Source organism: Pterocles gutturalis, unplaced genomic scaffold (assembly GCF_000699245.1).
Source record: "Pterocles gutturalis isolate BGI_N339 unplaced genomic scaffold, ASM69924v1 scaffold4279, whole genome shotgun sequence".
NCBI lineage: Eukaryota > Metazoa > Chordata > Aves > Pterocliformes > Pteroclidae > Pterocles > Pterocles gutturalis.
This window is the reverse complement of record NW_010135463.1, coordinates 3978-17660: the sequence shown is the minus strand read 5'-3', so window position 1 is coordinate 17660 and position 13683 is coordinate 3978. Positions and strand designations below refer to the sequence as shown.

At 46.1% G+C, this 13683-nt stretch overlaps 1 pseudogene; it reads right to left on the bottom strand.

Moving 5' to 3' along the window:
* Positions 1 to 484: 484 nt before the first annotated feature.
* Positions 485 to 9302, bottom strand: LOC104467912 (annotated as a pseudogene).
* Positions 9303 to 13683: the final 4381 nt, after the last annotated feature.

The following is a 13683-nucleotide window of genomic DNA, read 5'->3' as shown; positions in this document are numbered from 1 at the left end:
TATTCCTGTTCTCACATCAACTACTTACAGTCAGTTAAAGAGCTTTAGGCTTTATTAAAACAGTCCTAGAGACACAGTTTGTAATTCTGAAGAAAGAGATCTCTCTGCTGTTCAGTGCTCTAACACGCCTACATATCAAACCTTTTCATGAGCGAAGTGCGTTGGCATTTGGTCTGACTGGCAGCTGGACTAGGTGATTATTGTAGGTCCCTTCCATCTGAAATATTCTGAAGTTCTAAAGACATTTTAGAAGGAACCCAGGGCTTACAGTGAATCCTCAAATATCAGACATTTGAGAGCCTCTGGGAGTCAGCACAAGTCAAAGCAAAATTCACTTCATGCTTCTTGAACAGTCAGAATAGCACTGTCCTAAATACAAGGATAAACCTTCCTATAAAGAGCACGCAAAGACTGACAAATGCACACAGAGAGAAATGATGAATACACGCAGGTACAATGGTATTACAGACCAACACTGATTTACCTCCTCTGGGTCAACAGGCTTTGTAAAAGCTCTGAAATGTCTGTCAATAACAAGTCTCTGAGTCACATCCCTGAAGAATATCCTAAGTTCACGCAACGTATCCTCCTCCTGCTCCTCCAGCTGCCTTATGTCTTCCTCTGTCAGCTGTCGAGGCTTAGGTGGAGGTGTTACAGGCAGTACTTCCAATGTCTGCCAAGCTTCAATGAACCAGAAACTTTTAGTCAATTTATAGTACTCAAATACGAGCATCTGAGAAATTATTGATAGGGAATTACCACTAAAGCACTCTATAGCTATTAATTTAGAGTTAGCAAAGTTTGATATGTAGAATATTCTCACCTCTGTTGTTTTTTGATGCAGGCGGTTTAGAAGCTTGATTTATAAATACGTCTTCCAAAAATGTTCTTTTGTCCCTACCAGGCAACTGGACTTTGAAAACTTCCTCATCATTAACAAACAATTCTTGTACCTAAAGCATGAGGAGAAAAGGTATTTCAGATATAAGGCCACACAAATTCATATTCTCTTCCCAAAAGAGGAGTACCTTTCTAAACTGAACTGAGTAATCATTTGGATAAGAAAACTGTGAAAAGTCATCTTCCTGGCCTCAAAAGACTCGATTTTAACAGGTTAGCATGGCAAATTAAAAGATCTTCTCTAAGATCACCGAAGGGACTGTATACACTGAAAAAGTGGTGACATTCACCACTTCCAAGACTGCTGATTTTGTGTTTACCTGCCTTGCTGTCCTGTAGTTTGAATCTTTATGGCAGCTACAGAGGGAACAAGCAGGGTTCAGGAGACAAGGGTGGGCTTTTTGGTAAGGTTTTGATTGGGGTTTTTTTTCTTTAAATTAATTTAAATAAAGTGTCTAAAGTTGCATACTTTCAAGTTTTATTCAATTTTTCAACCTCTACTACCAAAAAGTATGGAAGGAATTTCAATAGTTACGTTAGAAGGAATTTATTAATAGAAAAATTTCTGTAGGAAGTTAAGGACTTTCAAAGTATCTGATGATAAACACATCTAGGTAGCACCTCCCTACCCCCCTAAATTAACTGAGACAAAATAATCGGAGCAGCATATTCAGATTTTGAACACCCTCCTTTAATGCACACTCTCAAATGTCTAGAAAGCTAAGCATGTACTCTTACTGAGTTTTGTTCATGAGTACAACTAAAAACCGTTTTCGAAGTTACTTCAACAGAAGCTGAACTTAGGTTTCTAATTTGTAAAGCTTTCACCTCTATGAACAGAGAAATTGATTTTTTATTAAATATTTTAAAATTGAAATTACATTCCATCATTAACAGTGTGAGCACTGTAGCTTTTCAGAAAAAAATATCTTTCACTTTGCAGTAAAACTCTCTTTTTCCCATTTACATGTCAAGCACCGTACATTTGTGACTAAGCAGATACCTAGCCATCTTCTGAGTCCCTGGGATTATTGACTGAATTAAATGTACACATCTGTCTAATAAGCATGAGTTGTGAGAATGGGGAAAAAGTTGGGTCAAAGTCAATCTCTTGACTGAGAAAACACTTCAGACAAATGCTTTCAGCTTTGTTTTGTCTCAGCAAATTTTAAGAGACCTGGTTAGGGTGTCTGAATAGTAACAGGATGACTTTGCAGAAGAGTGCACAGTACTCCAATGCTTAAAGGATTTATAAATTAACATGAAATTGAATAAAAAAGTAAGAATAGTCTTGAGAGAAATACCTCTTTTGGGAGATCTTCATGACACACATCAGACGTTGCAAGCAATAAAACTGGAGCAAACGTTGGAATGCTCTGCAGTAGTGTAGTAAAAGTCGCTTTCAGCGTAGCTCCAGCAGCCTCCCACCACAAATGGATATGTGGGATATAAATTAGACTCCGTGCTGTTCTTTGAGCTTCTTGCATCAACTGGTAAAATGTAAGCTTGGGTAAGAAAACTAAACCATGTAGTGTAAGCTAACAAATAACTATGTGTCAGTCACACTGTCATATGAAATAGGAGGACGTGAAGCCGAAACATCAGAACAAAACAACAAAAGAACGACTCCGTAACAAGAAGGTAAAATTTTCACTTGGACTCAAATATAGACATTGCTACATAGACACAGACCTGTATTTCTGCCTGATTTTGAAACTGCTTAGGTGTCCTGTAACTCCCAAAAAGCCTCACACATCAGCTGGTGTGGTGGTGTGCCTGAAAAGACAAGGCTAACCCTTCAGCAAGATGTGTGAGTCTGGGTAACTGCTGCACAACTGTGACTGCACCATTTTCAAATCAGAGTGGGCACACGCCCGAGTCAGCCTGGAGCACAGTCTGAACAAAGACCTATCAGAAAATAAGCCTGGTTATAATTCATTAGTTCAAGTCCATTTTATGAGTGCTTTCTCCAATGACCACTCAAAAAGGGCAAGCTTTTCCTGATGAGATGCTGATCGGTGAAAGACTCGTAATGAGACATCAAAAAATAGATAAGGTAACATAGACTTTGTCCTGATATCAAGCTTAGTGAATTGTTTTCAATTATTGTTTAAGAATCGTCTGAAATTTAGCACCGAATCACCAGTTTTCAGGATAAATAACTGTCACATCAAGTTAAATAGGTTGTGATCTTCTTTTCACAAAGATCAAGCAGCATTGACATAGACAGAAAAAATGTACTACCTATGAACTTGGTCTTGTTTACTGGACCTCACAGGAGCAAGAGCGTCTATCTCATCGAAGAAAATAACTGAAGGTCACATCTGGTAGGCCTAGAATGAAAACACAGGAATATTGACATCAATAAACCAGCACTCTTTTAAAGAGAAAGTGCACGACAAATGTTATGGCTATAAAATCACTGGAACTCGAGTTTTCAGACCGGCATCGGGGTCTCTACTCATTGGGCTCATGGAGTAAGTGGCATGAGCAATAGAAGAACGCAGCCTGTGTCAGCCCACTGTGACTGGGTGGCAGGAAACAAATCATACCAGGAGTTTTACAGCTATTTGGCAACCACCGAGAACAGAGACAGGACTTAACTCAATTACAGGTTTTGGAAGCAAGCTTCCATTATGAATGTAAATGACCACGCTTTCAGCCTGCATCTGCTTCCCTCTGATCTAAAGCCACCATCTCTTACAAACTTTTTTGTGGATGGTTTTTAATTTTTCTTTTTTTTTTCTTTGGGGGAGGGGTGGGGAAGCGGGAGGGTTGCTTTGTGAGGTTTTCTCATTTGTTTTAGTAATCTTTCCCAATACATCTCAAGATTTCAAGCCCCTAAAAAAAGCACCACAAAAGGAAACACTGACAAACCCATTTCAGTGGAAGTAAGTGTTCAAACCACAAAAAGAAGTGAGTTCTTTGTACGTGCTGTGTTCACCTAACTGCTCACTAAAATTAAGTAAATTTTATGCCTTGGAAAGCACTACCCTTTTTGTTATCTTCCCTCCAAAAGGTCACACTGCTTTCTGAATGCAAGATAAGTGACACAAGATACAGAGACAGCACATGGAAAACTGAAAAATTATTTTGGGATCATCTCCAGACCTTGGTACTCCAGTCACAAAGACACGAATTGCTCTGCTTCTCTGCTCCTCTTCCCCTTGCGCCACCCATCTTCTTTACATCAACACTGACACACTTTCCCTTGGCACTTTCTCCATGATAAAAGTACATTTTAGTTTTTTCCTTTTCTGTCCTGTCATGGTCCACTAAGGACTCATGATGGTTCTTTGCTGAGATCTCTAAGTGCAAAATTAAGGCAACCACGCCAAAAGGGGTTAGCTTCAGTTAAACAGTAAAAACTTTATTATTTTGTGTCTGTAAGCGACGTGCGATAGATAAAAGGAGTGAAAAGTAAAGTAAATACAGGAAAAGAGGAATATATCTATCACTGCGGGTCCAAGGCGTCCCCTGGAGCGTCCCCCAGACCCGGAGCCAGCAGTGTCCCGCTGGTCTTAATGATCATCGTTGATCCTTGGTGGGGAAGGCTTCAACTTTAGGTTTCCAGGGGATGACCTTTTATACTAAGTTACACACCTTGCTCCTCCTCTACCTCAGGAATCCCCACCTCTCCCCAGGAACTGATTTTCCTATCTCCACCTCTGCCAGGTAGCACCGTTGCGCACGCCCAGAGAGGAGTACCTGGGGAGTGCTCTACCTTGGAGGTGGGTAGCCTTCGGGATGGAGGTGTGTTTTGGTATTATAATGATATTATAATGAGCAAAGTTCACCTCAGGGTAAAGATTTCGCCACAGTGCTTGGCACGGTGTCTGCCATCTTTCTAGTTGGATAGCCGTTACACCCGCAGCTTATTGTTCCCGTCCTTACAGAGGTACGGATAGTCTTGGGCAGGGCAGGGCTGTGGAACAAGACCTTTCCACTCTGTCCCCCATCAATCTGTTCTGTACCAGGACCAGGGTGCGTTGCCGGGAAAATGAGTTCTTTTCACACCCGCTGCGCCTTTGTCACAGAAAGTGGCAATTGTGTTTTACTTTACCCTGGAGATTTTCTTATGATATGAGAACTTTGCTACAACAGGCCTGCCAAGACACGGGTCTTGCTCCCACGACGCATCAAATCCATAAGAAGGGACGTTGTAGTCTAACTGGGAGTGTCATGTCCTTGATGACAAGGTTGAGACAATGCTGATTTTCTAACCATCTCTTACAGTCCTAAAGTACAGTCTCTACCCATTCTGTTCCATCCAGAAGGCTCCTACGAGGACTTCTGGACTGAGTGCCTTAATCACAGCTATCATTCTCTAGAAACTCTCGAAAGCTTTTCCCCTTCACTTCAAACATAATACAGCCTTTTATGATTTAACCTTATTCCTCATGTTATTTCCCACTGAGTAACACGATGACAGCTCCTAATCACAGGCCCAGACCGCAGCTTCCACTGACTACCTGCTAAACACAAAACTGAACAATGCGATTTCCCCTGCTGATCTTCACGCTCCGGGGGAGCTTTCCATACACATCTGTGAGCCTACCTTACTTCCTGAAAAGTCTCGCTGTGCTGCTCAAAACCGTCCCAACTGCCATGCTGCTAGTGTAGCGAGATCACTCTTTCTCATTCTGAGATATACCGTCCATTTCTTATTATTCCCACAGCCACATCTTGCCTTTTATCATGGAAGCATTATGGAAAAGCACCAATTCCCTCTTTTTTTTTTTTTCTCTAAATACCTGTTCCAAGCTCATGACAGTACAGACCTAGAGTCCGTGGCTATGGCTTCTACGGTCAACAGCAATGCAAATTTTTTTATTGGATGAAAAGGACCCAGTAGTTCGGCTTGTCTCAGTTGTTTAAAACAAGGCTTTTGGCTAAAGTAGAGTAAAGAAAACTTAAACCATAACTAACCTACAATGCCACCTTGATTATCAGCTATTTCTTCATCAGCTCTTTGGATTTCTTTATTTCCTCAGGAGTACATGCCGAGGTTTTCCTAGTTCACAGAAACAAGAATGACCAGTCACAAATATGCAGAAAACCTGACAAGGGCGTATCCGGTGCCTATACAGTAACATTATCAAGGCACCCCATAGACACAAAAGGTTGAATTAAGGTCCAGGAGGTAAGAATAGGAACATCATTCTGGCACCCAAGATTAGAAACAAGAATTTCTGCTTTAAAACAGGGTTTAGTACATGTGGTAGTTAAATACTTATACAGATACAGAAAAAAAAATAAAAAGGAATAATTCAGATCTAAACAAATAAACATGAAAGCAAGCGATGAAGATGTTTATAAAAATGAAGTGCCTGTCATTCAAACAGACAGTAGAAGAACTTAATTCAATAGACCAAAACTAAGACAGAGGAAATATGATTGCTGTATATAATTTAACATCAGTTCCTCTAGGGACAGAGGACGACTTAAGCTCACAGGCAAGGCTGGCACAAGAACAAAGACAGATACAGCAGACATCAAGGAATCCAGTCCTTGGTAAGATCTGAAGTGAAAACAGTGTTCATTTAAAAATCACAAGGCAATCCAGAAAGCGTAGTATACGACGTATTTCAGCACATTACTGATATTTCATGTCTTCTGAAGTTATTTCTTCCACCCTTTGAGTGTATCTGAAGCATGACCGCAACAGTAAGAGGTTAAATTATAATTAGAGAGAAAAAACAGATGTTATTTCAGACTACAGTATTCTTTGGAACAAGTTATTTCTGCTAAATCAAAACTACAATGAAATAATTCCCTTATGTGAAACACACGACTTACACAAAAAATAGTAAAATAAACGAGCATCTACTTCTTCATGGTCCTTGCATCCAAGGCCTTCCATCATTCGCCGTATATGCATCTTTTCCGTGTCATCCATTTTTTGCAAGACTGCTTCTGCAGTACTGAGACAAAAAGTTGACATGTAAGAGCAAAGATAGACAAGTACAGAAAAACCCATTGAAAACAGCACACATGGTCGGTGTGACACTTTCATATAGTATGCACAAAGCAAGTCATTGACATTTAGCCAAGTTTTTAAACTCTACTTAAAAATTAGGTCAAATGTTTACTCTTGAGAGAGATTTAAGAACAAGCACTCAAGGATTTGCAAACATACACTGTTTTCAGGTTTTTCTTCCCCTCTTGCTGAACACAGGAAAAAACCAAATCTGTGCCCAAGTTCTTGACACATGAATCTTCTTCCAAAGACATCCTCCCGCACACACCCTCAGACCTGCAAGTCTTCAACAGCCACAAGCACCTGTTTCCAAAACACTCAGGTTAAGCAGCTTGGCTGCTGAGTCCAGAGGTCCACATCTGACCTGAACCTACAAGTGAACAGGAATTACAGGACACACCGGTGCATGCAACGGAATCAAAGAGCGAACTCTGGCAGGTGGTGAAGAAGAATCACTTTATTGCTCTTTTACAACTCCTTTTTTAGTCTTTTACTGCTGTGAATACGTCATCTACAGAACTTTTTATTGGCTATTAACTAAAAAAACTACACTACTTTCTAGCAGATTCGTTCCCTTGTTTACATTCCAATCAGTTCTCCTTCCAGCTGTGTCAGGTCCTCCATCACCTCCTCTTCCATTTTCCTTAAGGGCAAGGCCTTCTTCTTCCAGTCTCTTAAGGGAAAAGCTTCATGTCCTGGAAGTCAAATCCTAATTCAACATCTTCTCATTCCCCTACAGGTGCAAGCAGAGGAACAGGAGGTGACCCTACCTGACCAAAGGCAATGGACCGTAACCAGGGGTTACTCACACACTGAAAGTTCTGAGCTGTGTGACCCTGGGGGGCACCTGCAGCCCAGCACTTTACATAACAATACAAGGATGTCTTGTGTATGTAGGGAATACATTGAGCTGAACACATACTGTGGGAATAAAGAACTGGTGGTTAGCAAAAATGTAAACTGACCTTCAGGTTAGCGAATGATTGTGGACAAGTGAGGCAGCACTGCAGAAAATCCTAATGCAAGCGTGAGAAGCAGCAGGTTCAAAACACCATGTAGTGGAAAACAAACAAAACCTGAAGGTCAGTAGAATGTAAAAACAAAACTGAGATGATGTAATCCTTGGTAATAAATTGTGATCTTGCATACAGGACAGTAGCATTTGCTCTCGGCAATGTTCCCCCTTCAGCAAACCAGAGTGCGTTTGGTGTGTTTCAGTGCGCTGTGTCGATCCCAGCGGGCCAGAGATCGGTAGCTGTGCTGTGCCATGCCTTGCCTTGCCTTGACATACCTTACCTTGCTGTGTCGCGCATGCCTTGCCTTGGGGTGCATTCCCGTGCCCTGTGTTGATGTGCCTGGTTGTGCCTTGCCGTGCTGTGTCGTGTCGTGCTGTGCCGTGCCATGCCTTGCCTTGCTGTGCCTTGCCGTGATGTGCCTTTCCGTGCCTTGCCATGCCTTGTCCTGCCTTGCTGTGCCTTGCCTTGCCGTGCCTTCCTTTGCCTTGTCCTGCCTTGCTGTGCCTTGCCATGCCTTGCCTTGCCGTGCCTTCCTTTGCCTTGTCGTGCCTTGCTGTGCCTTGCTGTTCCTTGCTGTGCCTTGCCTTGCCGTGCCTTCCTTTGCCTTGTCGTGCCTTGCTGTGCCATGCCATGATGTGTCTTGCCGTGTCATGCCGTGTCTTGCCTTGCCGTGACTTGCCATGCTGTGCCATACCTTGCCTTGCCTTGCCGTGCCATAACATCCTTTGCCGTGCCATGCATTGCCTTGCCATGCCTTGTCGTGCCATGCCCTGTCTTGCTGTGCTGTACCGTGCCTTGCCCTGCTTGGCCTTGCTTTGCCTTGCTGTTCCTTGCCTTGCCGTGCCTTGTCATGCCTTGCTGTACATGACATGTCTTTCTGTGCCATGCTGTGCCTTGCCTTGCCTTGCCGTGACATGCCATGCCATGCCTTGCCTTTCCTTGCCTTACCTTGCCGTGATGTGCCTTGCCCTGCCGTGCCATGCCTTACCTTGTCGTGACATGCCATGCCTTGCTGTACCTTGTCGTGACATGCCTTGCCTTGCCGTACCTTGCCCTGCCTTACCGTGCCTTGCTGTGCCATGCTGTGATGTGTCTTGCCATGCTTTCCCTTGCCGTGTCGTGTTGTGCCTTGCTGTGACTTTCCATGCCATGCCTTGCTGTGCCTTGCTGTGTCCTGCTTGCCTTTCCCTTCCCTTCCCTTCCCTTCCCTTCCCTTCCCTTCCCTTCCCTTCCCTTCCCTTCCCTTCCCTTGCCGTGCCTTGTTGTGCCGTGCCTTCCCTTGCCTGCCCTTCCCTGCCCTTGCCTTGCTGTACCTTACCTTGTCGTTCCTTGCCTTGCCGTAACTTACCTTGTTGTTCCTCGCCTTGCTGTGCCGTGCCAGGCCTTGCCGTGACATGCTGTGCCATGCCTTGCTGTACTTCTCCTTTCCCTGCTGTGCTGTAACATGCTTTTCTGTGCTGTGCCATGCCTTGCCATGCCCCGTCTTGCCATGCCTTGCTGTGCTGTACCTTGCCATGTCATTTCATCCCTTGCCATGCCGTTTGGTCCCTTGCCATGCCTTGCCATATCTTGCCTTGCCGTGCCGTGCTGTGCCGTGCCTTGCCGTGCAGTGCCTTGCTTTGCCTTTCCTTGCCGTGCTGTGCCGTGCATTGTCGTGTTGTGCCTTGCTCTTCCTGAGCTTGCCTTGCCGTGCCATGCCTTGCCTTGCTGTGATGTGACGTGCCTTGGCTTGTCATGCCTTGCCATGCCTTGCAATGCCTTGCCTTGCCGTGCCTCGCCCTACCTTGTTTTGCTGTGCCTTGCCCTTCCTTGCCTTGCCGTGCTGTTCCTTGCTGTAGAGTGCCGTGCTTTGCCTTGCTTTGCCGTACCTTGCTGTGACGTGCTGTGCCCTTCCTTGCTGTACCTCTCCTTGCCATGCCGTGCTGTCACATGCCTTTCCATGTCTTGCCTTGCCTTTCTTTCCATGCTGTGCTGTGCCGTGCCATGCCTTGCCATTCCCTGCCTTGCCGTGCTGTTCCATGCTTGCTGTGCCGTGCCTTGCCATGCTGTGCCATGTTTTGCTGTGCCGTGCCTTGCCGTGCCCTGCCTTTTCTTCCCTTTCTTTTCCATGCTATGCCTCACTGTTCCTTGCCTTGCCATGCCTCAGGGTGCCTTGCCGTTCCTGGCCGTACCTTGACTTGCCGTGCCTTGCTGTGCTATGCCTTGCTGTACCTTCTTCTGCCTTGCCATGGTGTGCCGTGCTGTGCCTTGCCTTACCTTGCCTGGCCATACCATACCGTGCTTTACTGTGCCGTGCCGTGCCTTGCCGTTCCTGTCTCTGCCTTGTCGTGATGTACCTTCACGTGCATGGCCTTGCCGTGCCATGCTTTTCCTTGCCATGCCTTGTCATGCCATGCTGTGTCTTGCCGTGCTGTGCCGTGCTTTGCCTTGCCTTGCCATGTTGTGCCATGCCATGCCTTGCTTTGCCATGCTGTGCCTTGCCTTGCCTGCTGTGGATTTCAGCACCTGCTTTACTTTAGTGAGTTTGCCAGTGTGCAAAATGAGACATTGCATATGTATGATATGTTAATCAGTGCAAGTTTTAGTATCTACCTCTGTGGTGCTTTTCCTTGAGATTAATTCCTGTGCAGAGCTCTGCTGCATTGGGTCCCCATTTGATGAGCATCAGTGTCTCAGGGCTCCCACCAGGATAATGTTATGCTTTCAGTAAAGCCAAAGTGCTTGTCTCTGAGAGATCCACACCAGCTTTTCACTCCTAACAGGGACCTTCAACAATCGTCTAGTCCACTAGACATTGTCATTTCTAGGACCAGAGATGCCTCAAGCCTGCTGCCTAATGCGGCAGAGTTGGCCCTGTAGCGGGAAGCACAAGGCAGGGTTGCCCAACCCCTGCCCTCATCACAGCTGACAGCTGCTTTTGTCCCTTGGGTCCTGCTGCCAGCCTCTCCCCCACGGAGAGGAGCAGGAAAACCCCTGCCCTCAGCTGGTGTCAGTCCTGCTCCCACTCCCTAGAGACCCACTGTCCACAGTGCCCACTGGAGAGGATGGCTGTGGCTCCAGGCACGGTTGATCACTGCCTGTACCTTGGGTGGCTGCTGGTGTTCCCCTGCCAACAACGCTTCCCACGTGGCCCATTCTGCCTGCACTTTCTCTACCCGATCCCTGTACCTGGACTGTAGGTGCTTCACCTTGTCCCACTGCTCTGACAGCTCCCAGATCCCCTGCAGAGCACAGAAGGATGACAGCAGATAGGGTTAGCTTCAGCTCCTGGGGGGGCTTCCTTCGGCTCTGAGCCCTGCTCGGTCAGCAGCCTTTGCCCTTCACAGACGGGGTCCCTGGGGTCCTCCAAAACTGTAGAGCAGCCAAGCACCTCAACTGACAATGATCTGGAAAGGACTTGTACATTGTCCATAGCCCCTGGCCAGAATAAAGTGTTTCATGACAAGCCAGGGGCAATGACAGACTGCAAGGGCATGCAGCACCTTCCCTCTTGTAAACAAGAGCTGAAGGAGGTAACAGAGAGGTTACTATGAATGCACACCAAGCGATGTTTTCGCAATCACTCTCCACACAAAGAGGCTTTTGCAGAGTCTCAGACAGCACTGTGATCACAACCAGGCAGAGCACATACCTGCAGCGCTCTCTTGCAGGCTTCAGAGGATGGGAGTGCTGGAGGTGGGCCTGGCTGGAGGTGCTGGCTCCTGCCTGCCTGCTTTCTTCTTCCTGTGGGAGCTGCCAGGACACAGGGGGTACACACTGCAAACAGACACCATGAGGACTTGGCATGAGTGTGGGGGGCATTTGGTCTCCGCCCTGTGCTCACCAGCTGCTCTCATCCCTGCAGTGGACGGGATGGTGGTCCTGCAGAGAAGAGGTGTGTTGGACTGGTGGTTCACAGAATCACAGAATGGTTTGGGTTGGAAGGGACCTTAAAGATCATCAAGTTCCAACCCCCTGCCATGGGCAGGGACACCTCCCACTAGCCCAGGTTGCTCAAAGCCTCATCCAGCCTGGCCTTGAACCCCTCCAGGGATGGGGCATCCACAGCTTCTCTGGGCAACCTGGGCCATGGCCTCACCATCCTCACAGGAAAAATAAAACAGGGTGCTCAGCTGTGGCACAACTGGCTTGGTAATGCTTGGGACACCCATGTCCAGCCCCTCTTGTCAGAATGAGGAGAGAAGCGGTGTCTGTGCCATGATGAGTTCCCACAGCCACCATCACACACCAACAGGGCTTTACAACAGCTTCTCCTCCATGGTCACAAACATGGTCATAAACATGGTCATAGACACAGCATGTTTATGGCTGGAAAACAGATTATTGCTGGGGAGCCAGTAGGAAAAAGCAACCTACAAAGGGAGGAATCCTGCGATTTCCCCATCCCTGTGCTCTGGTTTCGTCCTGCCACAAAGATGGGATTTCATACAAAAGAAGAGCCTGAAAGAAACTCTCTCATCTGGTACCAAAGCTTCCCAGGCTGTCAGAAAAACTGGGGGAGGTGAGGCCATCTCCCAAGGCAAGGTGGAGCCTTTGCTGAGCTACGTCAGATGGATAGGGTGGAAATGCAGTGGAGAGGACTGCACCTCAGCTGTGCTGTAAGGGCAAGGAAAGCAACGTGGGGTGCACTCAATGTTCACCGCCTTCCTTCCCCACTAAGGGTCCAGGCGTGGGGCAAACAAGCTCACAACAATCCTGAGAAGACACCGTGGGGTGTTAGGGTGAGGGCTGGAGACATTTGGTCCCACAAACAAGAAGATGTGCTCCGTTAAAATCTGGAGGGACTCCTTGTGGGAGAGGAGCTTCTGCAAGAAGGACCAGTATTCAGCTCCCAGAAGACTAGGACCCTGGTGGAAAATGCAGCTAGTCACTGGCAGACCTGCTGCACTCTCACCATCCAGTGAAAGAACAGACATCATGGAGACATGTGGAGAAGGACGGAGGACTAGAAAGAGAAAAATATGATGAGATAAAAGACAAAGGAACTGAGAGAGAAAGAAAGGTACAGGGAAAAGGCTAGAGATGTGACAATCAAGTCAAATAGGGATGAGGAGTCCTGCAGAGACATGGAGGAAGAAAAAGTAGGGTTGAGGAATAGGACAGAGGGACAGAGATGGGGAGGGGGAGAGATGAAGAAGGAAGGGGGGATAGAGAAAGACAGGTACAGGGAGCAGGATGTACAGATAGAGAAAAGGAAGGACATCAGGAAAAGGGACTGAAAAATAAAGAAAGGGCCAGATCTGGATGAAAAGACTGTGAAGGGGGAAAAAACCAGCAGTGGTCTGGAGGACAGATCAATAGGAAGAGGAAAAAAGGGCTGAGAAGCAGGAAGGAGGAAGAGAGGACAAATAAAAGGCAGAGCCAGCTGGACAGGCCGAGAGTTGTTGTGACCTGGCTCATAAACCACCCCGGGGTGAAGGGGGGACGAGCAGGGTTCACAGAGGTTCTGCAAGTCCCCTTGGGGCAAATTAAGGTGAAACAACACCAAACAATCGAATACCGGCTTATAACTTTAATGCGTATAATTTTTAGGGGAAAAGGGAAACGTGGGATGTAAAATGTAAAATGTAAAAATATAACGGAATTACAAAAAACATATGACTTGGTTAAGACGACTCTTAACAACACCACCACCTACCAACAACACCAAAACTTACAACAATGTGATAACGATGTAACGACAGCACAACTACTAACAGCACTAAATACCTGCAACCACTTATAAAACTTGCAATCACTTATCAGTACTAAAATGAGCTATCACTTGTCACAGTGAGGCTTCTCGCA